We start from the raw sequence: 25,537 nt of genomic DNA, 5'->3' as shown, positions 1-25,537 counted from the left end.
AGCCTCTGACTCCTTGAAACTTTATCAAACCTAAGGTTCACCTCCACCGTCCTCTCGGTTCTCCTCCTGTCTCTCTGACGGCTCCTCCTCTGCCTCCCACTCTCTGGAGGCGGGGGGAGGGGGTCCCCCAAGGCTCAGTTCTGGGTCCCCTTCTATTCTCCATCTACACCACTGCTTTGGAGAACTCATTTGCTCCCATGGCTTCAATTTCCATCTCTATTCAGATGATTCTCAAATCTACATCTCTAATTCTGTCCTCCTTCCCTGCAGTCTTGCATTTCCTCCTGCCTTCAGGACACAGCTACCTGGATGTCTTGCCTACACTTCAAATTAAACATGTTCAAAACTGAATTCCTTATCTTCCCACCCAAACCCCATCCTCCCACTGTCCTTCCCACCACTGTAGACAACACCACTATCCTCCCTCTCTCACAAGCCCATAACCTTGGTGGTGCCCTCGACTCATCTCTCATTCTATCCACATATTCAATCTGTCAACAAATCCTGCCCGTTCTACCTTCACCACACTGCTAAAATCCACCCTTTCCTCTCCATCCAAACCGCTACCGTGCTGATCCAAGCACTTATCCTATCCCACCTCATCGCTGACCTCCCGGCCTCCTGTCTCTCCCCACTCCAGTCCATATTTTACTCTGCTGCATGGATCATTTCTCAACAAAGAGCATTCAGTTCATGTCTCCCCACTCCTCAAGAATCTCCAATGGCTGCCCATCCACCTCTGCATCGAACAGAAACTCCTTACCATTGGCTTTAAAGTACTCAATCTGGGCTCCTCCCTCCCCAAAGACACAGAAGCAATGGAGTTGGCAGATAAGTAGCCCAATCCACTCTCCAAGACACACTGGCCCCAGCTGGTCACATGGATTCCCCCCCCCGCCCCCCCCGGGGGAGGAGGAAGGTCAGGACCCCCCAGCCAGACCCCACCAGGGATCTAAGCCCCGAGATCATCTCCGGCATTTCCTGGACTCTGCCTTTGGGTAGACAGAGACAGAAGCCAGGAGGTGTGGGGAAAAGCAGGCTGGGGAGGAACCAGAGGAACTGCAGCGGAACCCTCTGCCCAACAGGAGATGTGGCGTAGCCGTGGTTGAAATTTTAAAGCCCCCAACCTCCCTCTGCCCAAGTTAGAAGCAGTCCCTGTGTTAACAGGGACCTGGGAGGGAAATGTACCATCCCCAGAGCAAGACAGGGGATGGGTCAGGACTCTCTCCGGAGAAACACTCCAGGTTCAGGCAGATGTCATATGCTGTATGCCCTGCAAACTGCAAGCAGCGTGAAGTAATGATGTCACATGGAATGAGGGTCGGGAGAAGGCGAGAGCTAATTCTGCCCCACCTCGAGGCAGTCAAATGTCCGAAGCCGGCCCGGATGACCCACCAGGTGTTTGCCGTGGTAGCTGCTGACGTTTTTATAGCCGGCTAGTTTTTAGGAACCCTCTAGGTTGTTCTTTAGCCTGAAACGTTCACCGTTAATGGCATGGCCTCAGAGCTCTTCCACTGAACCTTCAGGGGACGTTAACTAAGAATGACCCAGCCTGAACGCTAAGTCCAGAACTCAACCTCTGCCGCAATTTTCACTGCCATCTGGGGAGCAGCCACCCCTGCTCGGCTGAGCCGTTACCGGAGCTGCTGCTGTTCAGCTGGTGGAAACTGGGGAGAAAACAGCCCAGCAGTGGAAGACAAGATTCCCTTCTCTTCCTCTCCACCTCCCTTTGCCCCATTCCATCGATATTCAGCCGCGCCCCTAGGCGACTACTACTACTCTGGGAACTCTGATTCACCACTGTACAGTGAGCAACATAGTGTAGTGGATAAAACACAGGCCTGGGAGTCAGAAGGTCATGGTTTCTAATTCTGGCTCTGCCACTTGTCCCACTTGTCTGCTGTGTGACCTTGGGCAAGTTACTTCACTTTTCTGGGCCTCAGCTTCCTCATCTGCAAAATGGAGAGTCAATACTTGTTCTCCTTCCAACTTAAATTGTGAGCCCCATGTGAGGCAGGGACTGTATTCGACCTGATTGACTTGTATCCACCCCAAGAATTAGAACAGAAGTCGACACATAATAAGCGCTTAAATCCCATAATGATTATTATTAGTCAAGCACTGAGTTTGATGCATTGCACAAAGTGGGAACTCAATAAATGCTGCTACGATTACTACTTCTCTTCACCAGTAGTCGTTACCCAACACCTAAGGACAGGACATCTAAATGGCCCTCCTGCCACTGGCTGGCTTAAATGTGGGGTAGGTAGGAAATGGGGAGCACAAGGGAGGAGTGCGTTAACTCCTCTGGTTCACGGAAAAGTCCCAGTCGAGGGAGTCAGGGTTCTCCATGATTAGCCCAACCAACTCCTTAGAGCCTGAAAAGAACTGGAAGTGAAGCCAAGATAGCGACCCCACTGTTATCCCCTGCCAGCCAGCAGCGGCTTCCCGGGTCGGGCTGGGCCTGGAACCGGCCAGGGTTTCTGCCACCCCATGGGGCTCCAGAGTAGGACCAGAGGTGCCTCTTGCCCCGGCCCCAAGTTGGATTACACCATCTTCACCCAGACACCCTGGTAGGTAGTCCGGGGAAAAAGCTGGTGCCTGGGCTCGCCGAGCAGCGAGCAGTGGCTCCGCAAATCCCGAAGGGTCGATCTTCCAAGTCACCCCGCTGTTCCCGAGGCTCGGGCCATCGTCCTCTGCTTGACGAGGAGCAGGCTGAGCTCACTGCAGCATGGTGGGAGCTGTGGCAGACAGCCCAGCCTGGCATACTGCAATCAAGAAAGGCATAACTCTTTTAGAGTAGAAGCTTCAGGACTATCATGAGACTAAGACAAAGCTGAAGACAAGTCCAGCACTGCCAGCAGTGAACACATCCCCAGGACAACCTCTCATTCTCTGTGACACGGAGACCGAGTCACGCATCCGCTTTTTCTGTCGTGTCCACACACGTGGGGAAAATTCACTGTCAAACGCATCATCCTTGACTACAAAGGTGATACAGCATAGCCTAGTGGTTAGAGCATGAGCCTGGAAGTCAGAAGGACCTGGGTTCTAATTCCGGCTCTGCCACATGTCTGCTGTGTGACTGGGTTCTATTTCCGGCTCTGCCACGTGTCTGCTGTGTGACCTTGGGTAAGTCACTTCACTTCCTCTGTGCCTCAGTTCCCTCATCTATAAAATGGGGATTAAGACTGTGAGTCCCACGTGGGACGTGGACTGTGTCCAAATTGATTTGCTAGTATCTACCCCAGCACTTAGTATAGTGTCCGGCACATAGGAAGAGCTTAACAAATATTAAAAAAAACAAACAAAACAAAAAAGACATACTCCATACATAGTAATGAAGTCTTATGCTGAGCAGAAGTGGCTATTGTATTTGGAACGAGGGATGAGGCAGGCTGTAATTCAGCAAAGCATTCCTGGTTCACACTACACCTGACTAGGGATCGGTTCAATTAACATCCTCAAACTCACATGAGTATAGTTATCAATCAAATGTCAACTCACTAGACAGCTGAGGAATTTCCTGAGACACTGCACTGTCTCAGAGCTCTAAGGGCTTTGAAAGGGCGGCTTCTCTACTAATCACTACTACACGGAGTTTAATGTTAGAAATAGCCCTGAAATTTAGACTTTTAAATCTGAGCATAGAACCTAATTATGTTGCCCATCTGCTCCATTTCTCCCTTTCTGCATCATTTCTCGTCTTTTCCCTGATTTAGCTCAGCGGATTGAGAATCACCATTTTCCAGAGAGATAAGAGTTAATGCTGATGGGAACAAAACACTGGAATGCCTAGGAGACTTGGTGAGACAGGATGAGCCCTCCTAATCTTTTGCAGAATATTCAGGATTTGCCAGTGCATATGTATAATAATGAGGGCATTTGTTAAGCACTTACTACGGGCAAAGCATTGTTCTAAGCGCTGGATCTCATCCTACCCTGGATTCTTCAGGACTGCCTCTGCAAAATGTTTAATACCAGGGGGTGTGGGTTCTAATCCTGACTCTGCCACTTATCTGCTGTGTGACCTTGGACAAGTGACAACTTCTCTGGGCCTCAGTTACCTCATCTGTAAAATGGGGATTAAGACTGTGAGCCCCATGTGGAACAGGCATTGGGTCCAAACTGATTACCTTGTATCTACTCCAGTGCTTAGAACAGTGCTTGGCACATAGTAAGTGCTTAACAAATACCATATTATTACTCAGAAGATCATAACTGCTTCTATTACTGTGTTATAGTGGCTCAGTGTCTTCCAGTATTAGCAGTCAATTGTATCTGTTGAGCACTTTCTAGACTGTATCTTTGAAATGCCCAAGGCTTCAGCCAAAAGAAAATACTGGTCTGTGGCGAAAAACAAAGATATATAAAATTCCAGTGGCTGCGATGCAATCCAATCTTAATGGTCTCCGGAGTGTAATTGGGAGGGGAGGTGATCTTAACTCTGGGTCTCTCTAGATCAAGGTTCATGCTTCCCATGCTTCTATTTACCTCCCTATACCACTGCCTCTGAAGAAATATAGGTGAGAAAAGGGAAGTAGACCATGACCGTCCCCTCAGGGTAATGACCTCACCCAAATCCCCTTGAAGGTTAATGATTAAATCGGGTCGCAGTTGGTCAAAGACCCTGCACTTTTGGTCCAAGACACAGTCTAGCTCCTCCTATGATTGGGGTCAGTGGAAGAACCTGCATAAGCCCAATAGTAGAACTAAGTTAGGAAAAGCAAAGTGCTTGCAGGGAATAAGTCAAAAAGCCTCCCTCCCGGTGAAGAGTTTAAAGATGTCAATCTTCTGGTCCTAATACTAAAATTCAATTGAAAGGTGTTTTTTTAAGGACTATGTGCCAGGCACTGTACTAAGCACTGGGACAGATACCAGGATCATCAGAGTGGACACAATCCGTGTCCCACAGGGGGCTCACGGTCTTAATCCCCAGTTTGCATATGAGGTACCTGAAGCACAGAGAAGTGAAGTGACTTATTCAAGGTCACACAGCAGATAAGTGGCAGAGTCACCATTAGAACCCAGGTCCTACTGACTCCCAAGCCCGTGCTCTATCGGCTAGGCTACGCTGCTTCTCATCTCTGTTGAAATGCACCTGTTTCTGTTTGTATTTCAGGACTGGCTAGAAACAATACAGCACCATCTTTTCAATGCAAGCACTTCCCAGTCCCTGATTGTTGTTTGTTGTTTTTAACAGTCCCAGCTTGAATTAACCTAACATTCTTATCTGAAGTTCAGAGTGATCCTTGTTTATTTTTTCATTCATCCTCCCAACATCCTTGTGAAATAAGTAGAGAGTAAGTGTTATTAAGGCTTTGATGACTTAAAAGAACGACAATTCCATTTCCTTTCCACTTGATCACTGATTTCTAATCCCTTTACCGCATACCCACCCACATCAATAAAGCGCCTCATTACTGGAACTGGGAATCAGTGAGGTTTGCCCTTATTTAAGTCTGGATATTATTATCCTCTCTTTAGACATGAAAAATATAAGGCACAATTCACTGAGATAGTTGATTTTCAATAGGAATTTGTCTACAAGTGATCCTGATCAAGTCTGCATGGAGTCAACCTAACATCGGTTTGAATGAAAAATATAGAATCTACATGCTATTTCATTTAATGTCTGTTTGAAAAATTCAGAATTTACCTGTTAGTGGCTCTGATCAGTCAATTAGTAGCATTTATTGAGCTTCCACTGCTAAAGGCTTTGAAGAGTATAATAAATGTAGAAGACATGGCCCTTGCCTTCAAGGAATTGACAATCTGATAGGGAGACAGAAAGACTCTATTTGCAAATAGTGGAAGCAAGAGAAAGAATGTCACTACAACTGTAGATAGCAGGAGTACGGCAGAATAAAATATATACATGAAGAGTATAAATTAATGCAAAACAAGAGATATATCTAACTGCTAGGGAAAGAGATCTTGAAAAAAAGTGCTAAGGGCAATGGTTGGATTGATGTAACCTGGGAAGGAGGGGATTATTCAAGGATCACCTCCTAGAGGAGGAAGGTTTTCAGAAGGGCTTTGAAGGTGGAGAGAGCTGTGGTATGGTGTTTTGAAGGAGGAGGGAGTGCCAGACAGAAGGAAGGTCATGAGCAAGTGGTCAGAGGCAGGAGGTCGAGAACGAGAATGAGGCACTGTGAGAAGGCTAGATGAAATCTGACTCAGCCAGCTAATATTAAGGCGATTTGTTATTAGTACTTTTTGTCACAGCTCAAGCCCGGAGAAATGAAAAGCATTATGTTGACATTGTGAAAACAGAAATTTTTCTGTATGATTATGTCCTTGTGGATGCCTCCTGATTGGTCCAAAAGGTCACCTAATTGACAGCTGCTGCTTTCTGCAATGCCCTGACTTGCTCCCTCTGCTCTTCCTCCCTCCCAGTCCCACAGCATTTATATACGTCTGTAATTTTATTTATTTGTATTGATGTCTGTCTCCCCCGCTCTAGACTGTAAGCTCTTTGTGGGCAGGCAGTGTGTCTGTTTATTGTTGCATTGTACACCCACAAATTAAGCGCTCAATAAATATGATTGAATGAATGATTAATTACTATACTTGTGGTCTCCGCTAAGGGCTTATTATGTGCCAGGCACTGTGCTAAGCGCTGGGATGGATACGAGCAAATCAGGTTGCTTGTCCCTTATCACAGACCCTTGTCCTACGTGGGGCTCACAATCTCAATCCCCATTTTCCAGATGAAGTAACTGAGGCCCATAGAAGTGAAGTGACTTGCCCAAGGTCACAGAGCAGCCAAGTCGAGCACCTATTGTGTGCAAAGTACTGGACTAAGTACAGTACAGAGAATCAGACATGCTCCCTGTCCCCGACAAATCTCCCCATCTACGGTTAAGCAGGAGGAGAGAAGGGACAAGAGGAGGAGTGATCTAAATAATGAGCTGCTGGGTCCTTCCCCCTGCCCATCTGGAGCCGGGCATATGGGATCCCCAGTTGGAATGGGAGCTAGGCAACCTCTCTCCTGGGGAGCAGACCCTAGCACTCCAATGTCGGAGGAGCGGCTGGAACGGAGCACGATGGGAGTTCCAAATGGCACCAGAGCTGGACAACCTCTCTCCGGGGCGGCGGACCTCGGATGCTCACCGCTGTTGACAACTCTGCTCCTCCCCTCACCCCATCTCCTGACTCCCTGGACTTTAGGAATTTCCCTGAGGCCTTCCTCCCAGTGCCCACCTCTCACTCCTCAGAGTACCAGCAGGATGGTAATAAGACATGTTTGGAAAAGCCTGAAAAACTATCAGTCAAGCATAGTTCCTTTGGCAGAGCTCCAAAAACACACTGATCTTGTCTGCACAGGGAAATCTTTACTAATGTAATATTACCTTGGGTGTAAATTTAGATTTGGTCTAGGCAGAATCAGGCCTAAAACACAATGTTCATAATACTCATGGTATGTATTAAGCACTTTACTATGTGCCAAGCTCTGGGGTAGATACAAGTTAATCAGGCTGGACACAGTCCCTGTCCCACATGGAGCTCACAGCCTAATCCCTATTTTACAAATGAGGACACTGAGGCCCAGAGAAGTAAAGTGACTTGCCCAAGTCAAGTGGCAGAGCTGGGAATAGAACCCAGGTCTCCTGACTCTCAGTCCTGTATGCTATCCATTAGGACACACTGGTTCTCTGAAGACTAGGTGCCCAGTTCTGAGTTTGCTACCTTACTGGACAGTTCTGCTCCAGAAATCGAAAAGCTCCAGAATGATTAGGGAGGGAAATGTTCTCATTCAGAAGGCCGGGCCCTTCCTTCCTCCAGGGGCAGCCATACTGAGGAAGCTGCTTAGGCAGAACTTTTGCCTATCAGAAGACCCGATTTAGTCTCACTGCCATAAAGAGCCATGATCCCAGCAGCACTTCCCACCACTCCTGAAATGTCATGTTCAGGAACTGGGATATAGGATTGTCCCATCATCTCAGGAAATCTCTCCCTAGATCCCAGGGATCCAAGTAGCTCCACTAGGGAGGAACCCTGTAAGCTTCCCAGCTAGGAGTTGGAAGGGCTTGGGAACTCTCCACCCCAAACCAAAACAGATTTAAAGTGAAACTTTCTTTAGCAATCTATCATTCAGTGGTATTTAGTGAGCACTTACTGTGTGCAGAGCACTTGAGAGAGTACAGTACAATAGACTTGGTAGACACCTTCCCTGCCTATGAGGAACTTATAGTCCAGAGGGGGAGATTAGACTGTGAGCCCCATGTGGGACCCAGTTATCTTGTATCTACTTCAGTGCTTAGTACAGTGCTTAGCACACAGTAAGCACTTAAATATTTCAATTGTCAACATCATCTTTAACATAAATCAATAACTTATGGATATGTCTGTGAGTGCTATGGGGCTAAGGCTGTGGGGACTACCAAGTGCTTAAAAGGTTCAGATCCAAGTGCAGAGGTGACAAAGAAGCAGAGGGAGTAGGGCATATGGGGGCTTAGTCGGGGAAGATCTCTTGAAGGAGATATGGCCTAGCGGCCTAATGGAAAAAGCATGGTCCTGGGAGTCAGAAGACCTGAGTTGTAAACCCAAGCGCTGAGTACAATGCTTTGCACACAGTAAGCACTCAATAAATATGATTGAATGAATGAATGAGTATCCCTGGCTCTGCCACTTGCCTGCTGGGTGACCTGGAGCAAGTCACTTCTCTGTGCCACAGCTTCCTCATCTGTAATCTGAGGAATAAATACCTGTCCTCCCCTTCTACCCCATGTGGGATAGAGATTGAGTCTGACCTGATTGCACTGCATCTACCCCAGTGCTTAGAACAGTGCTCAACAAATATAAGTGCTTAGCAAACATAAAATACTACAACTAATAATAAGGTTTTGAAGGTGGGGCGAGTGGTGGTCTGTCGGATATGAAGGGGGAGGGAGTTCCAAGCCAGAGAGAGGAAAGGGACAAGGGGTCAGCGGTGAAATAGATGATATCGAGGTGCAGTGAGTTGACATTAGAGGAGCGGAGTGTGTGGGCTGGATTGTAGTAAGAAACCAGTGAAGTAAGATAGGAGTGGGTGAATTGATTGCGAGCTTTGGAGCCAGTGGTGAGCAATTTCTGGGGGATGCTCACAGTGGATGAGCAACCACTGGAGGTTCTTGAGGAGTGGGAAGACACGGGCCGAACTTTGGCAACACTTCTTGGGCAACATTCCCTGGTTGATACTGCCTGTGCTTAAACTTTCTTCACGTTTGTGTTACTGGCCTTATCAACTTCTGATTTTTAATACAATACCGCTTTATTTTGCATGGCATCCCTCAAACAAATTCACTCTCAAAACAACAACGCTCTTCTGAATGAAATGAAAAGCAGGGACAAAAGATGTTTTCAGCTGTGATTTGGAATGACAGAGAGGGATGTTGGGAGTGTGATCCAAACAAGTAAGACTACTGAAAAGGCAGTTTCGCCAACAGTAACCAGACTGTGTGGCTAAAATGAAGAGGGGTCTGCAGTCAGATGAAAAGAAAAAAAGAGAAAGAGAGAAAGTTCACCATGGGGAAAGTCTTTAGAGGATTTTGTTAACAAGATGAGTACTTCTGAATCGGACTTTGAGAGGTTTCTGAGCCAGAGGTGAGGTCACCTTCCTTCTTCATATACATGAGAAAAACAGGTGTATTTGAACCCTGCACACTATCAGAGGATAAAAGTTTTTCAAGAGAAAATGCAGAGACACTAAATCACAAATAGGGAAGATCTTTAGCAGGGTTCTTTTATTTATTCGTATTCATTTTTATTCTTATTAATGTCTGGCTCCTCTCGGTAGGCTCGTAGTGGTCAGGGAATGTGTCTGCTAATTCTGTTGTACTGTGTTCTCCCAATCGCTCAGTACTTGCCAGCTGTGTGACTGTGGGCAAGTCACTTCACTTCTCGGTGCCTCAGTTACCTCATTTGTAAAATGGGGATGAAGACTGTGAGCCCCACGTGGGACAACCCGATTCCCCTGTGTCTACCCCAGCGCTTAGAACAGTGCTCGGCACATAGTAAGCGCTTAACAAATACCAACATTAATTAATTAATTACATAGTAAGCACTCTGCACATAGTATGCACTCAGTAAATACAATTGATTGATTACAATGTTCAAGGCTTAAAAGGATGGGGCATGTCTTTTCTTGCTGCCTTTAAAGGAGTCATATACCTGTGCTGGCATTCATTCAATCAGATATATTTACTTCTTACCGGGGACAAAGTGCTTAGGAGAGTACAATATAACAACAGACACATTCCCTGCCTACAACAAGCTCACTGTATAGAGTGTATGGATATTGGTTTCTGCCACCCAAAGTGAATGCATTATGCCATAGCTCAGCTGGGCAGGAGCACGCTAAAAAAAATTCTAGGTGCTGAAGGGAAGGAGGGATGCTTGCACAGAGGAAATGGAGCACAAAGTACAACTCGCATCAAATACCTTCCCCTTTCCCTCTTCCCCTACCTTTAATAAGAATATAAGAATAAGAATAATGGTATTTGTTGAGCACTTACTATGTACCAGGCACTAAGTGCTGGGGTGGATACAAGCAAATCAGGTTGGACACAGTCCCTGTCCCACACGGGGCTCACAGTCTTAATCCCCGTTTTACAGACGAAGTAACTGAGGCCCAGAGAAGTGAAGTGATTTGCCCAAGGTCACAGAGCAGCCAAGTGGTGGAGTCAGGATTAGAACCCAGGACCTTCTGAGTCCCAGGCCCGGGTTCTATCCACTACGCCATGCTGCTTCTCTGTGATAGGACGGTGTTGTCAACTGTGATGGAAAAGTTAGGAGGGGAAAGGATTTGGTGGGAGGGAGATGAGGAGTTCAGTTTGGGAGACACTGAGCTTGAGGTACTGGCCGGATATCCATGTACAGATATCCTAAAAGCAGGAGGAAATTCGAGATTGCAGCGGAAGAGAGAGGTCAGGACAAATTCTTCACTAAAGTTGAAAAGTCACTACCTCAGTCAGTTGACCATAATTATATAATTATGTACCATATATAATATAATTATAGTTATATAGTCTGTGACTATACTGCAACTCATCATTTTGTTAATGATGTGATGTTATGATCTGAATTACTTTAACAAAGATGAAACAATAGTTTAGCAGTACTTAATATAAAGTACATAACATGCAAAGGAATGTCAAATTTCCAGAGGCTTTGAAATGGGTCCTGATTACAACATGTACAGGAAAACGCACCCCACGATGCAGCAAATCACGATACATTCATGTTTTCAAGGAACACATCACAGCTGTAACATGGGTGAAGCCCGCCGAGACGTTCCTCTGATTTGTGTTGTGAATGGAAAAAAGTCAACTATCCCAGGCCTCGGAGATTGGTAGGCTCCTAGTGAGGTATATGATCATTTGTGAATAGGGTGGACACTGATGCCCCTCCCTTTTTTATGGCATTTGTTAAATGCTTATTATGTTCCAGGCACCGTACTAAGCGCTAGGGCAGAGACAAGCTAATCAGGTTGGATACAGTCCATGTCCCACAAGGGGCTCACAGTCAGCATGGCTTAGTGGTAAGAGAACAGACTTGGGAGTCAGAGATCGTGGGTTCTAATCCCAGCTCCTCCACTTGTCAGCTGTGTGACCTTGGGCAAATCACTTAACTTCTCTGTGCCTCGGTTACCTCATCTGTCAAATGGGGATGAAGACTGTGAGTCCCACGTGGGACTGATTATCTACCCCAGTGCTTAGAACAGTGCTTGGCACATAGTAAGCACTTAACAAATACCAACATAATTAATTAGTTAATCCCCATTTTACAGATGAAGTAACTGAGACACAGAGAAGTTAGGTGAATTGCCTAACATCACACAGCTGACAAGTGGCGGAGCTGGGATTAGAACCCAGGTTCTCTGACTCCCAGGTCTGTGCTCTCTCCAATAGGTCACATTGTTTCACCCTCCTGAATAACAGACAAGGACATTCAAGCGCTCTCACACACCAGGTAGACGGCATATCTCGATGCAGTTATGGGAGCCATTATGGGAAGCAAATGCTTCATTTGCTCCAGAACCTTTGGGCTTCCCTCCCAGGTCAACATGAAAGCTGGTGCAACATCTGAGCCACGGAACTCCATGATGGAGAGGTGATTAAGCTGAAAATTAAAAAATGATACCAACTCTCCAATTAAAAATCGGATGACGGGCTACTTTACTTGTGGACCCAGCTGGGTTCGTTAATCTCAGCTCCCCCATCAGAACCTATGTTAGACTCTCCTCATTCCCTTTTTCTAGAAAAGCAAAGTTTGGACTGCAAACTGTAAGTTCTAGACTGCAAGCCCTAGCCTGTAAACTCATTCTCTACTACTAATAATCTTAGAATTCCTTAACTCCCATTCTCTCCTAGACCCCCTCCAATCTGGCTTCCGTCCCCTCCACTCTACCGAGACTGCTCTCTCTAAGGTCACCCATGACCTCCTTCTTGCCAAATCCAATGGCTCCTACTCCATTCTGATCCTCCTTGACCTCTCTGCTGCCTTTGACACTGTCGACCATCCCCTCCTCCTCCATACCTTATCTCACCTTGGCTTCACGGACTCTGTCCTCTCCTGGTTCTCCTCTTACCTCTCTGGCCGATCATTCTCGGTCTCCTACGCTGGAGCCTCCTCCCCCTCCCATCCTTTAACTGTTGGAGTTCCTCAAGGGTCAGTTCTTGGCCCTCTTCTGTTCTCCATTTACACTCACTCCCTCGGTGAACTCATCCGCTCTCACGGCTTTGACTACCATCTCTACGCAGATGACACGCAGATCTACATCTCCGCCCCTGTCCTCTCCCCCTCCCTTCAGGCTCGCATCTCCTCCCGCCTCCGGGACGTCTCCACCTGGATGTCGGCCCGCCACCTAAAACTCAACATGAGCAAGACTGAGCTCCTCATCTTCCCTCCCAAACCCGGTCCGCTCCCAGACTTCTCCGTCACCGTGGATGGCACGACCATCCTTCCCGTCCCGCAGGCCTGCAATCTCGGTGTCATCCTTGACTCGTCCCTCTCGTTCACCCCACACATCCTATCCGTTACCAAGACCTGCCGGTTTCACCTCTACAATATCGCCAAGATCCGCCCTTTCCTCTCCACCCAAACGGCTACCTTACTATTACGGGCTCTCGTTATATCCCGGCTAGACTACTGTGTCAGCCTTCTCTCTGACCTCCCTTCCTCCTCTCTCGCCCCGCTCCGGTCTATTCTTCACTTCGCTGCCCGGCTCATCTTCCTGCAGAAACGATCTGGGCATGTCACTCCCCTTCTTAAACAACTCCAGTGGTTGCCTATCGACCTCCGCTCCAAACAAAAACTCCTCACTCTAGGCTTCAAGGCTCTCCATCACCTTGCCCCTTCCTACCTCTCCTCCCTTCTCTCTTTCTACCGCCCACCCCGCACGCTCCGCTCCTCTGCCGCCCACCTCCTCGCCGTCCCTCGGTCTCGCCTATCCCGCCGTCGACCCCTGGGTCACGTCCTCCCGCGGTCCTGGAACGCCCTCCCTCCTCACCTCCGCCAAACTGATTCTCTTTCCCTCTTCAAAACCTTACTTAAAAATCACCTCCTCCAAGAGGCGTTCCCAGACTGAGCTCCTCTTCCCCCTCTACTCCCTCTGCCATCCCCCCTTTACCTCTCCGCAGCTAAAGCCTCATTTTCCCCTTTTCCCTCTGCTCCTCCACCTCTCCCTTCCCATCCCCACAGCACTGTACTTGTCCGCTCAACTGTATATATTTTCGTTACCCTATTTATTTTGTTAATGAATTGTACATCGCCTCGATTCTATTTAGTTGCCATTGTTTTTACGAGATGTTCTTCCCCTTGACGCTGTTTAGTGCCATTGTTCTTGTCTGTCCGTCTCCCCCGATTAGACTGTAAGCCCGTCAAACGGCAGGGACTGTCTCTATCTGTTGCCGACTTGTTCATCCCAAGCGCTTAGTACAGTGCTCTGCACATAGTAAGCGCTCAATAAATACTATTGAATGAATGAATGAATAATAATCATTTTGGTATTTAAGTGTTTACTATGTGCCAAGCACTGTGCTAAGCGCTGGGGTAGGTACGGGGTAATCAGGTTGTCCCACGTGGGGCTTACAGTCTTAATCCCCATCTGACAGATAACTGAGACACAGAGAAGTTAAGTGGCTTGCCCAAGGTTACACAACAGACAAGTGGCAGAGTCGGGATTTAAGTTTGTCGTGGTCAGGGAATGAGTCTTCCAACTCAGCTATACTGTTCTCTCCCAAGTGCTCAGTACAGTGCTCTGCACACAGCAAGTGCTCAATAAATATGACTGAATGATTGGGAAAAAAATGAGATTTGACAGGGACCAGAATAGATGCAAATACCTAAGAAACAGGCAGTGAAAGACATCTTCAATTTAATTAAAAAGGGCAAGTGGCATAACTTTTAATTAAGGGAAATGTACACTTCTTTGCCTACTTTTTAAACTCCCTACTGCTGGAACCACCATCATACTTTTATTTAGCTGAAATGGCACTACCCTGGTTGTCCCTCCTGTCTCTATTGCTGCTCCTTCTCAAATTCTATCACTGGCTCCCCTTCTGCCTCTTATCCTCTTTCTCTGGGTGTTCCGTAAGACCCTTTCTAGGTCCTCAGCTCCTTTCACTCTACTCTCACTCCCTAGAGAAGATTATCCACTTAAACAGCTTCAGCTACCTCCTCTACGGGGATGACTGCCGAATCTACCTCTCTAGCCTTGACCTTTCATCTGACCTCCAAACCTGCATCTCTTCTTTCTTCTATGACTTCTCTACTTGGCTATCCCACCAACACCGCAAACTCAACATGTCTAAGATGTAAAATCTCCTCTTCCCTCCTCAGCCTACTTCTCGGCCTAACTTCCCCATCTCCGTCGACAGAATTCCCATTCTCCCTGTCCCAGAAGCCTGCCAACTCAGGTGTCATCCTCAACGACTCACTGCCTTTCAACTCTCACATTCAATTTACCACCAAATCCTATCGGCTCTTCCTACACGACATTTACCAGATCTGCCTCACCTACCTCTCTCGTACAAGCTCTAATTATAGCATGGCTAGATTCTTCTATCGGCCTCCCTGCTGGCCTCCCAGCCTCCAGCCTCTCCCCACTCCAAGCTACACTACATGCTGCTGCATGGATTGTCTTCTTGAAACAACAACATGCATTTCTCTCCTTCCTCAAAAGCATCCATTGGCTTCTCTTTGCCTTTTGCAACAAGCAAAAAATCCTCACAATTGGCTTCGAGGCTTTTCACCAACTTTCCCCATTTTACATCTCTGCTTTCTTAATCCGCTACTTCCCAGCTCAATCTCTTCATTCCTCCCAAGATAACCTTCTAACTGTATCTCGCTTCCCTCCCTCTCAGCGCCACCTTCACACTGTTCTTCTGGCCTGAAACTCACCCCCTCCACAAATCCAACAGACCACATCTCTTCCCCTATTCAAGACTCTCCTATAATCCCACCTCCTCCGGCAAGCTTTCCCGATTCATTTCCAACATCCCAAGTCATATAGATCCACCCGCTACCTCTGGCAGTTACATATTTATTTATACCCATCTTCACTTGTGTATGTATTTTCATCCAATTATACAGACATTTAATATCTCATGGTTATCAGGTTTAAGCAATAGTTTATTAAAAAGCAGAATATCAGCATTTAAAATATTTAAAATGTAAACATATTAAACTATCCATCAATCATTAGTATTTATTGAGCATCTACTCTGTGCAGAGCATTGTACTAAGCACTTGGGAAAATAGTGTTGAGTTAGTAAAACATGATCCCTACCGCTCAAGGAATTTATGATCTAGTGGGGGAGACATGCACAAAAATAATTTACAGATAGGAAGAAGGAAAAGCAGATATGCATATGAATTAGTGCTTAAGTAATAGAATAAGCTATGTACAGACATTCTGTAGGTGGTTTTGACTACACAAGTGCATACTTGGTGCAAGAAGTGCTAGTTGGGGGAATATAACCTAGGGAGAACAGAAATTAATCTAGCAAAGCCTCCTGGAGGAGATGTGATTGCAGATGGGGCTTTGAAGATGGTCAGGTAGATTTGGAGAGGGAGGGAGTTCCATGGAGGGAGAAGGGCAAAAAGACAAGAACAAGACACAGTAAGTAGGTTAGCTTCAGAGGAATGATGAACATGAGCTGAGGTGGGGAAGTAGGAGAGAACACTTGAATTGAATGAGAAATCTGAGCTTGATACCTCTCGAGCAAGGAAGGAAATGAGCTGACAGGAGAGAACAGACACAGTGAGAGCCACAGACACAAAAAGAAACAGAGATTGTCAGAGGCAGACTCAGAGAGACCTGAGTCAGGGAAAGAGTAAAACCTTCCTTCAACACTCCAGGTGAACATGATAGATGGTTGAGGTGCACTGATTGGGAATGATTGATTGGCATATGTATATACCACAATGATGTCTACTCCCATGGGGCTAGCATCAAGGGGGTGAAGCTAATGGCTTAGTCCTTGTAATGTTTTGGACAGGGTAGGCAATTGTAGCTAGACCACCATGCTCTTTGGAACTGGAAATGAACCAAAAGTCAAGCCAAGATATCAACTCCATCAGTATATTGCCTGGTGCATAGTAAGTGCTTAACAAATACCATAATTGTGTTATTAGTATTATTATTAAAGGGGAAGGAGGTGGGGGATGTGAGGGGGGAGTCCTCTAGACTCCTTGTGGGCAGGGAACAAGTCTACCAACTCTGTTGTTCTGTACTCTCCCAAGAACGTAGTACAGTGCTCTGCACACAGTAAGCACTTAATAAAATCCACTGATTGACTGGGGAGAAAGGAGGAGGAAGAAAAAAAGAAGAGGATGAAGGAGGATAACTGTTACCTTATCTGTATAATGGGTAATAAGACCATGAGCCATAGGTTGGGACCGTGTCCAACTTGTCTACCCTGTATCTACCCCAGAACTTAGTACAGTGGCTGGCACATGGTGAGCATTTAACAAATATCATAAAAAAGGAAAAAAAAAGAAAAAGAAAGGAGAGGGGAGAAAGAGGGAGAAAGGAAGGAGAGGAGGGAGGAGTTCCTCTTGCCCCTGTCCCGAAATCCTCTAGACTGGGAGCTCGCTGTGGGCAGGGAGCGTATCTGTTACTGTTATTGTAGTCTCCTAAGCGCTTAGTACAGTGGTCTGCACACAGTAAGCTCTCAGTAAATGAATGAATGAAATTCCATGAGTAGGAGCCATCCACCCACCTTCCCCTGGGCCCCCTGGAGGATCCATCAGGGACAGACTGGAGGACTGAACTGTTGGGGGGAGGCGGCGGCTCGAACCCGACGGGGCCGCACGTGCACGGCGCGCCACGACTAAGACTGGAGGGTGGGCCCGTGGATTCTGGCTGGAGACCGGCTCCGACCCCCGACCCTGTTTATCTTCCGGCTTGCCTGGGCCGCTCGGGGTGGGGAGAAGAACCACTCGTGCCCAGTCCCGGAGCCTGGAGGGGACCAGAAAAGCAATGATGAAGAAAGAGGGGACAGGAGCCCTACTAAAACCTTTTTCCTTTCTCTTCCTCCCTCCCCCTTCTCCTCACCCCTCGAAGTCCCGTCCCGATATAGGCCTCACTCCTTCCACGCTCCACCTCCAACTTCGCCCCCGTGCTCGACACGAAAAGTTGGCACCCCCATGTCCAAACTACAGCCGCCCTTTAGGTTTGAAGAGTACATTACTGAGGGTGAAATTTTTTTGCCACTGTGTTGTGTATGCGTGGCTTAGAAAACAGATGGGATCTACAATCCCTTCCACATCGCATGCGCTTGAAAAAAATGTATGTGGTAATTTCTCCTTATTTGTGTGACAGTCTTCTCAGAGTGTCGATTCTGAGAGAGTCGTTTCATTTTTCAATTCTGAAGCCCAGGTTGGCCTCTCGCTGCTGCCTCCCAGTGTCCATTGCTGCCACATCATTTGAGGGGTTTACATTGCTGTGTCCTTAAAACCGTCTTTTGTTCACTATATTTAAGGGTTCTTTTGTCAGCTCACCGTGAAGCATCCGTTTGGGTTTCTGCCGGCGTTCATTTTCCCCTCATGGCAGATGTGTCGTGATGAGCACTGCTCCAAGTTGGAAAACTAACGGTCTATTCATTCGTTCATTCAATAGTATTTATTGAGCGCTACTATGTGCAGAGCACTGTACTAAGCGCTTGGAATGAACAAGTCGGCAACAGATAGAGACAGTCCCTGCCGTTTAACGGGCTTACAGTCTAATCGGGGGAGATGGCAAGAGCATGGGAGTCAGAGGACGAGGGCTCTAATCCCGGCTCTGCCACTTGTCTGCTGTGTGACCTTGGCAAGTCATTTAACTTCTCTCTGCCTCAGTGACCTCATCTTTAAAATGGGGATTAAGACTGGGAGCCCCACATGGGACAATCCGATTACCTCGTATCTACCCCAGTGCTTCGAACAGTGCTTGAAACATAGTAAGCGCTTAACGAATACCATCAATATTATTATTGTCCTGTCTTGCTTTTGATGACTTTTAATGGTGTTGCTGGGCTTGCTACAGAAGTCTGATTGTGGCACCTGTAGTAGATCTCACGGCCACTTAGAAGACTGGATACTACAACTGCCCCATAGACCTTCACTTTGGTTTGAATCTTGAGGCCATAATGGCTCTACACTGCGTCAGTCACAGACAAATACAGAAATAAGTGGTGTTATAACTCCCTTTAGCTCTGGAAGCAACAGATGCCTTTTGGGGCTACAAGGAACTGATCCTGAGAGACTGTACCTATCCCTAGAATCACTAGAAAAATCAAAAGACACAGTCATTCTCTTTCACAGATAAACACTGTTTTCAGGAGTACTGAAAATGAAAAAAAATCATAACTCGAGAAATCCATCTCCATGAGTATAACTGATGATGCCTGTGCTAATAACCAAGTTTACTGATCAGTGCAATTTCAAAGAAAATACCCTTTTCATTTTCAATTGCAGAGAAAATTTCAATTTCAATTTTGAAAGCAATTGTACATGTTTTGTTCATATTCTTCTATCACTGCTCCTGCAAACGTCCTTTGAGAATCAGACCTATAAGTGTGTTAACTCTTGGTCCAATTTGACCTTTGTATGCAGCACAAGTCTTCGACTGACTTAATCACAGCAATGTCCAGCCAAAAGCAGATCGTTGAGGTTGATGATTATGGTGGAATTGTGGGGATTATTTTAAAACGAAATCAACTGAAAGAAAAAGATTTTTCCAAAATAATACAATGGATCAATTTTTTTTAATGCGATGGGAGAAAAAGACATTTAAAAGTGTGAAGTTATATCAATAAATGCCTGCAATAGTTGCCCATCCATCTCCACATCAAGCCGGAACTCCGCTCCCCGTCGGATTCAAGGCACTCGATCAGCTCCCTCCCCTTATTTAACCTCACTCCTCTAGCACTACAACCCAACCTGCGCACTTTGCTCCCCAATAGCTATTTATTCACTGTCCCTTGCTCTCGTCTCACCCTCTGTCAACCCCTTGCCCACATCCTCCCTCCTACCTAGAACTCCCTCCCTCTACAAATTCGGCAGACGGCTGCTCTCCCCACCTTCAAAGCCCTACTGAAATTCTAGGAAGTCTTCCCTGACAAACCTGTCATTCCCCCACCCTATTCTCTCTACTGCCTCTCCCGTAGTTCCACCCCCAAGCACTTAGGCACAACCCTCGTTTCCATCTCCACACCAAAAGCTTGTATGTACATATCCTTCTACCTGTAATTTACCATAATGTCTGTCTCCCCCCCTCTTAGACCGTAAGCTCCTGAAGAGCAGGGACCGTGTCTATCAACTGAATTGTATCCTCCCAAGTGCTTAGTACAGTGCTCTGCACAAAGTAAACGTTTAATTAAAAAAAATGGGTTGACTGATTCACTGATTGAAGAACAAGAGCAGTTGTGTTAGTTCTTCATTCAAGGTGCAATAAGGCATTTGGATGACAGGAATCTTCAATCCCCTAACAGGAAGAAAGCTAATTGCCGTTACTTTTTCTTAACAGTAGAAAACTAGTACTTCCACTGCTAAGGAAAATACCTGCATTTGTAGATTCTGGGAATGGGAATATTAAGGAGGGTTGGTGCAAAATTGCTATCCTGTTATCAGAAGCACAGACAATAATTCATTTTCACATTGTGTACTTTTCTTAGCTGTTGGCATCACAGTCTGCACTGTTTGGGGCATGAGAAGGATCTTACTTCCTTTGTAATAAAAGATCCATTCTTTTTATTTGTATATATCTTTGTTTTCCATCTTTTGTTCAAAGACCAAGACTTCAGACAACCATCTCAATACATCAGTCAATCGTATTTATAGAGCATTTACCTTGTGCAGAGCAAGTAATCAAATAATCTCAATGACCAAAACCAAAAGCTATGATTAAACAGCAGGACAACAAACAGGGTTCTAGATTAATAACCTAAAAGAAAAGGCTCATGACACCTTCAAAAATTTATGAAAAACAATCAATCAGGGAGTAACAGTAAACCAGCTAGGACAAACTCATAAAGAGATGAAAAATCCAGCCAGTATATAACTGGCTACTCAATCTAGCAAAATGCAAAATATCAACTCAATCAGTCAATCTTATTTATCGAGTGCTTACTATGTGCAGGGCACTGGATTAAATGCTTGGGAAAGTACAATACAACAGAGTCAGCAGACACATTCCCTGCTCACAAAAAACTCATTTTATTCTGAACCATTCACTTTTTAGCAGGTCTGAACCCTGACCGGTACAGATATAGCCCCAGACACCTTTACGGAATGCATTTTTCTTCTAAGCACCCACTACCCCAGCCATGGACACTGAGTTTGGACATTTAGAAGCAGCTCGGTGTTCACAGAGATTTAGGAGGGGAAAGCAAGGCTCTGGAGCAAGTGGGAGGGGAGAGGGTCAGGATTCCCTGCTGAAGAAAATGTTCTAGGGTCTGGAGGCCCCAGGTGGACCTTTGCAAAATGGTGCGAATGACGTGATTATATTTACTGAATGCCAGGTGTGATGCATGTGACATCATATGCGTCTGGGTGTCTGGCAATCAGCAAGGGCTGTCAGTGGCCACCCTAAATCTATGTGACGAGAGAGAGCTGTACTATAAACAATGAGAGACAGATGTCTCAAAAGCAAAAATAATAAAAAAGACCTAAGAGTGCTATTCAATGCTGCTATATTTAGAAGCAAAAATATCCTTCATTGTTCTTTCATGGAACAGATGAGTATTCTGCTCTCATGAAATATTTATACATGAAGACCATCACAGAACAATGAACAATCCTGGACATGAATGGCTTATAGTGAATCTAGTGCAATTCTGGTCTGCACACTCAGAATCGTCACAAAGGAAGGTGAGGAGACAGAGCTAGGGAGTGAAAAATCCTGAAATGCCTTTTAACGATCGAGCCTGAAATGTCAGAATTCTCAGGGCAGATTCAGAGCGGACACTAGTGATATGTGGTGCCAAAAATTTGGTTGGTCGAAAATGAATGGCATAATTCCTACTACGTTGGTCCTGTGCAGATGGAACCCAAATCAGAATTTCCTGTTGGAAAATTATCCCTTGGCCAGTTCAGGAATAGCTATTACGCTATGCTTCACATAGCTATGTGAAGCAACATGGCTTAGTGGAAAGAGCACGGGCTTGGGAGTCAGAGGACATGGGTTCTAATCCCAGTTCTGCCACTTGTCTGCTGTGTGACCTTGGGCAAGCCACTTCACTTCTCTGGGCCTCAGTTACCTCATTTGCAAAATGGGGATTAAAACTACGAGCCCCACATGGGGCAACCTGATTACCCTGTATCTACCCCGGTGCTTAGAACAGTGCTTGGCACATAGTAGGCGCTTAACAAATACCATCATCATTATTATAATTAGGGCAACAGGAAACAGAATAGAATCTATGAAGTAATTACTTTAACCATTCGAAAGGCAATATCCAGCTGAATGCAAAAGGCAGTATCCAGTAAAACGATGTTTATAGAAGTATATTAGTATTAGACCAGTGGCAATTAATGTGCTGCCAAACCAAATCTAAAATCAACTAGTACTATCATTAGATAACAAATTATATTTCAAAGGGTTCATTAATATTTTTTGCCAAAAAGTGGCACCAGTGAGAGGTCTGTTCTACATCAACATGCAGAAGCTGAACTCAACATGACGACTAGGCTGAGCAAGGGGAAGTAGGGGAACTAGGCATGGTCTAGTGGAAAGAGTACGGGCCTGGGAGACAGAGGACCCAGGTTCTAATCCCAGCTCTCCCACTTGCCAGCTATGTGACCTTGGGCAAATCAATTAACTTCTCTGGGTCTCAGTTTCCTCATTTGTAAAATGGAGATAAGATACCTGATCTCCCTCCCCCCTTAGATTGGGAGTCCCATGTGGGATAGGGACCACATCCAAACCTGAATACCTTGTATCTACACCAAAGCTTCATAAGGTGTTTGGCACAAAGCAAGCACTTAAATACCACAATTACTATTATTCATGGTTCTATTTGCACATTTCCAGAATCCACCCCTTCCTCTCCATCCAAATTGCTACCAATCTGGTCTGAGTACTCTGCATAATCCATCTCGACTACGGTACCACCGTCCTTGCTGATCTTCCTGCCTCCAGCCTCGCTCTTCTCCAGGCTATACTGCACTCTGCTGCCCAAATCGTTTTTCTAAAAAAAAAAAAACCACTCAGTTCACATCTCCCCTCTCCTCAAAAACTTCCAATGGCTGCCCATCTACCTCTGCAACAACAGAAACTCTTCGCCTTTGACTTTAAAATGCTCAATCGGCTCTCCCCCACCTACCTTATCTCTGATCTCACTTATCTCACTGATCTCCTACGAGAAGCAGCGTGGCTCAGTGGAAAGAGCCTGGGCTTGGGAGTCAGAGTTCATGGGTTTGAATCCTGGCTCTGCCACTTGTCAGCTGTGTGACTGTGGGCAAGTCACTTAACTTCTCTGTGCCTGTTACCTCATCTGTAAAAAATGGGGATTAAAAAATGTGAGCCCCACGTGGGAAAATCTAATTACCCTGTATGTACCCCAGCGCTTACAACAGTGCTCTGCACATAGTAAGCGCTTAACAAATACCAACATTATTATTATTACTACAAACCCAACAGACACACTTTTCTCTTCTAAGGGCTACCTACTCTCTCTGTACCTTGCCCTCATTTAGTTCTTCACCGGCTATTTGCCCGTCTTTGGTCTCGCCTGGAACTTCCCCTTCTTATTCGACAGACTCTCCCCACCTTAAAAACCCTCCTAAAAATCACATCTCCAAGAGGACTTCCCTAAGCCCTCATTTCTCCTACTCACCCTTCTCTCTAGGTTGTCAATGCACTTGAATTTCTACCCCTTAAGCACTTGATATTCACCCCACCCTCAGCCCCGTAGCACTTAGTACATATCCATAATTTAGCTTAATGTCTAGCTAGAGGGTCTCCCCCTCAAGACTAAATGTTCCTTGTGGGTAGAGAATGTCTGTTGTACTCTCCCAAGTGCTTAGCACCGTGCTCTGCACACAGTAAGCGTTCAAATAAAAAACATTGATTGATTGATTTGCTTCAGGAAGCCTTCCCTCACCAATCTCCAATCCTCTTCAACTTTCCTTTTGTGTCACCTATGCACTCAGGTCCTTCCCCCAAGCACTCAGATATGCACCCCTTCCGGACCCCTAAAGCTCTTATGTCTATATGAGAAGCAGCGTGGCTCAGTGGCAAGAGCCCGGGCTTGGGAGTCAGAGGTCATGGGTTCGAATCTCCACTCTGCCACTTGTCAGCTGTGTGACTGGCCGAGTCACTTCGCTTCTCTGGGCCTCAGTGGCCTCATCTGTAAAATGGGGATGAAGACTGTGAGCCTCACGTGGGACAACCTGATTACCCTGTATCTCCCCCAGCGCTTACAACAGTGCTCTGCACATAGTAAGCGCTTAACAAATACCAACATTATTATACTCTACTCTCCTACTTTCCCTATCTGTAATTTTTTTTGATGTCTGCCTCCCCAGCTGGATTGTAAGACCCTCAAGGGCCAAGATCATGACTACCAAATCTATTGCACTCTCCCAAGCACTTAGTACCATGTTCTGCACACAGAAAGCACTCAGTAAATACCACCGATTGACAGATCGCTCACTCATACACTAGCAGTCACTCGATCATATTTATTGAGTGCTTACTGTGTGCAGAGTTTGGGAGAGTACAACAAAACACATTCCCTGCCCACAGCGACATTCAGTTTCATGTAGTTGCTGTCCACGTTTCAGCTTACTTGCTGAATAGTGACATCTTTCATCAGGTGTGGTGCTTATGATGTGCCGGTTCATTCATTCATTCAATAGTATTTATTGAGCGCTTACTATGTGCAGAGCACTGTACTAAGCGCTTGGAATGTACAAATCGGTAACAGATAGAGACAGTCCCTGCCCTTCGACGGGCTTACAGTCTCATCGGGGGGAGACGGACAGACAAGAACAATGGCAATAAATAGAATCAAGGGGAAGAACATCTCATTAAAGCAATAGCAAATAAATAGAATCAGGGTGATGTATGGTGCTAAGTGCTGGGATGACTACAGGATAAAGAGTTTGGACATAGCTTCTGACCCACGCGAGGCTCACGATCTAGGTAGGGGAGGACAAACATATAAGAATTAAGCACACAACAGGCACAAGAAATAAAAGATCAAAGTCAAAATAGATAGATGAATAATACCAGGCGGGAACAGTACTGACAGGTTCCTCAGTTTTTGATTCCCAAACCTTGGCCTGCTGTTTTTATAATAATTATGGTATTTGTGAGGCGCTTACTATGTGTACTAACCGCTGGGGCAGATACAAGCAAATCGGGTTGAACTGAGTCCCTGTCCCATGGGGGGGCCTCCCAGTCTCAATCCCCCATTTACAGAGGAGGGAACTGAGGCCCAGAGAAGTGAAGTGACTCACCCAAGGTCAGACAGCAGACAAGTGACAGATCGGGATTAGAACCCATGACCTTTATACTGATTGTCGAGTAATACTTTTTTTCCAAACATCAACTATGGGACAAAAAAAGATCGGGTCACCTTTTTTTTTTTTTTTTAATCAACAGAAGAATTGCTAACACACGCAAAGCAGCACAAGTTTCATCATCTCGTGCAAAAGTACCTTATTCTTGAGACACCTCATTCGAATGTGTCGCATGATGACATAATCAGAATACATTAAGCGCCCCATAACCGTAATGGACGACTTGGATACTTTTTGATGTTAATTCGATTTTTCCATTTCTACTCGACTGCACGAAGACCTTTTACGATTGGAGGGTGCAAAAGAAAGAAAATACCTGCAAGGCAACAACTTGGCGATTCCTCTGGGCTTAAGAGGGACGGGGATTTTTTGGGGAGCGGTTTTTTTTCGCCCCCCCAGGGGTGGGGGGAGGGCCGCACAACCGAACCGATCGGCAACAGGGTGGGAAGAAGCCGGAAAAGCGACGGGGGCGGAGCCCGGGGGGGGAGGCTGCGTTTGAGTGGGCCGCTCTCCCCGCCCCCCGAGGCCGATTGGCTCGTCG

General features: G+C 46.1%; 1 long non-coding RNA gene across 1 annotated transcript; it reads right to left on the bottom strand.

Annotated features, from left to right (window-relative positions):
• Nucleotides 1–2,071: 2,071 nt before the first annotated feature.
• LOC114807595 lies at nt 2,072–25,432 on the bottom strand. The gene is made up of 3 exons (XR_003755657.2): nt 25,313–25,432; nt 5,660–5,775; nt 2,072–2,768 (listed from the first exon to the last, which is right to left on the bottom strand). It is a non-coding gene; the product is annotated as an uncharacterized LOC114807595 (long non-coding RNA).
• Between the last annotated feature and the right edge of the window lie 105 nt (nt 25,433–25,537).

This window comes from Ornithorhynchus anatinus, chromosome X3, assembly GCF_004115215.2.
Source record: "Ornithorhynchus anatinus isolate Pmale09 chromosome X3, mOrnAna1.pri.v4, whole genome shotgun sequence".
Lineage (NCBI taxonomy): Eukaryota > Metazoa > Chordata > Mammalia > Monotremata > Ornithorhynchidae > Ornithorhynchus > Ornithorhynchus anatinus.
The sequence above is the reverse complement of the archived record's forward strand: the minus strand, read 5'-3'. Positions and strand labels throughout refer to the sequence as shown.